This window comes from Pholis gunnellus (genome assembly GCF_910591455.1).
Source record: "Pholis gunnellus genome assembly, chromosome: 4".
Classification (NCBI taxonomy): domain Eukaryota; kingdom Metazoa; phylum Chordata; class Actinopteri; order Perciformes; family Pholidae; genus Pholis; species Pholis gunnellus.
In genome coordinates, this window is record NC_136530.1 from 3,479,478 (window position 1) to 3,481,977 (window position 2,500).

Sequence of the window (2,500 nt, forward strand, 5' to 3'; positions counted from 1 at the left end):
GCAGCAGTAACTTTAAAGAATTAACAACAGTTTTGATGGGACACTACATTTAGGATATTTTAAGATGCAAATAATACACACCAGGAACTGCGACAGTCGCCTCTGTTGATGGACGAGCCGCTCCTTCTGGCAGCAGACACATGAGCTCCTGGGGAACAGGCTCAGGTCTCTCTACAGAGCAGCGGCTGCAAGGAGAGAAGGATCACAAAACACAATCAATGGTTTATAATGTTATGAGCACAGTGAATATGACAGATATGTTTAAATGTTGGATGCATTTACCATCTACTTGTGAACCCTTCAGATGAGTTGGTGCAGCAGATGGTTCTACAACGGAAAAAACCTTGTAAGTCATTTATATGTTGACAATATAGAAACACTATGTTAGTATTGTTACTTCACCTTTCTCAGCCTTATCCAATGAAACAGACTGTTTCTCACATTAATATATAAAGATTATACTTCATTCATACGTGTTTGTGTTTCAATGGTTAATATTCAGTCGCCAGTCATTGTGATGTAACCTAGTAGGCAGGTGAAGCAACACGGCACACTTCATACACATGCATTCAGTAGTTAGTAACACAGCAGCCTCATACATACATGTTGTTTCTTTTTATCCATATAAGAAAACTAAGAGTGATACGTACCCTCATCATGACTGGTATCAGTTCATAGTCACTAGGACAACAAGCAGAACACCAAAACATGAGACAGAACGCTTCAAGTCTTCATGTGGGAGAAGAAGTCATGGTCCCACGGCAGAATGTTTTTGGTTAAAAACCTCTTTTTGTTCCTGAAGCCTGCTGTTGTCTGGCTGTTGATGATGATGATGCAGAAACAGCTGTTAACCACAAACAAAAAACACATCATATATACTGAATAGAATACACGGTTAATAGCAAACCGGCTGAACTGTAACGGTCTTTAAATCTTCAGGTGGTAGAAACAAGGAAATAAAAGACAGCAAACGTTTCCTCACAGATCTGCACATGTTGCTTTGAAGGAGAGATCCTCAGCATCCTTCTCTTCATCTTCATCTCCATCCATCACTGAGATGCAAACAGAAAAGAATCAGAATATCATTAGATGAATATCTTCTTGTATAATGTAATGAACAACATTATTTTAACAGTGATGGAGAAAGTCTACACATCTTGTACTTCACGAAAAAAATATGTATGAATACCACCACATGGTGTAAATATTCGAAGTAAAAGTCCTGCATTCAAATCTTACTAACTCAATGTCTGACTGAAGTAAAAGTACAAAAAATAAACTTTAAGGAGCAAAAATAAAAAGTAGTCATGATGCAGAATATTATAAATGATATTATTATAATTATTGAGGTATTAATGTGTTCATCACTTTAAAGACTGTATATACTGCTGGTAGTTTAATCTGTAATAACACATAATTTATTAGTTGAGTATATCTTTAATCTGCTAAGTAACTAGTAACTAATGCTGTCAAACACACGTGGAGCATTTAAAGTACATAACTATGAACTACATGAATTAATAACGATACGTGACGTGATACAACGGAGACGTGCGTGTTTATTTAACGTTAACGTGATTCACATGAAGCACCGGGTCCGGTCATAGCTTGTTGTTCTTTCGTTACGTGTCCGTAAAGTAACGTCCAGAGTATATCTGACGTTAACCGGCCGCAAGTCCGCCTCGATATTCACTGACGTACAGTAGTAAATGCTAACTTACTTCATTTGAATGCACGTTCGTGTTAACTTGATACTTTTGGTCACAAAAACGCATCAAAGTTGGACGTTAACGGCTCCAGATTACGTTACGTTAGCGTGTAAATTAAGGAACTCATACAGAAGTCCGACTTCGACACAATAACACAAAATGTACTTTATCTTTATAGCTTTCAAGTGAATATCAGACAGCCCAGACTAATTATCATGACATTTTAATTCATTGTTATTCATTTTAATGACTTACCGTTTAACGTAGTCACAGCGAAGAGCTCCAGAAAATGCGGGCTGTCGATGCTTTTTCCAGGCTGCGACTGACTGACAAACACCGGAGAAAGTCTGTCACTCTCAAAACGGCACCACAGCGCCGCTGGTGGCCAAAAATATATTACTTCCGTAGCAGTTTAGTGCTACCATTGAAAATGAATGGGAAACGGTTTAGGGATTTTTAGCTAAAGAATCCCCGGGTGCCGCGCGGACAGTACTTGGATGGGAGACCGCCTGGGAATACTGGTCAGTACTTGGATGGGAGACCGCCTGGGAATACCAGGTGCTGTAAGCTTTTTTTTTTTTTTTTTTTTTTCCTTTGCAAAAGGAAACACTTTACTCACACCTCTATAAAAGCCCTTTGGTGGGCTGTTTCTTCGCTTACGGCCATACCACCCTGAACACGCCCGATCTCGTCTGATCTCGGAAGCTAAGCAGGGTCGGGCCTGGTCAGTACTTGGATGGGAGACCGCCTGGGAATACCAGGTGCTGTAAGCTTTTCTTTTTTTTTTTTTT

General features: G+C 39.3%; 1 long non-coding RNA gene across 2 annotated transcripts in view; it reads right to left on the minus strand.

The window, feature by feature from the left end:
* LOC306695433 overlaps window positions 1-2,022 on the minus strand; it is a 2,409-nt gene extending 387 nt beyond the window's left edge. Inside the window, exons 1-6 of one of the 2 annotated variants that reach the window (XR_013767074.1) lie at window positions 1,965-2,022; window positions 983-1,052; window positions 785-844; window positions 651-681; window positions 283-327; window positions 82-185 (exon numbers count right to left, since the gene is read on the minus strand). This is a non-coding gene — a long non-coding RNA (uncharacterized lncRNA). Of the gene's footprint in view, window positions 1-81; window positions 186-282; window positions 328-650; window positions 845-982; window positions 1,053-1,964 lie in introns of both variants that reach the window. The other variant, XR_013767075.1, reaches the window with a different exon arrangement.
* Between the last annotated feature and the right edge of the window lie 478 nt (window positions 2,023-2,500).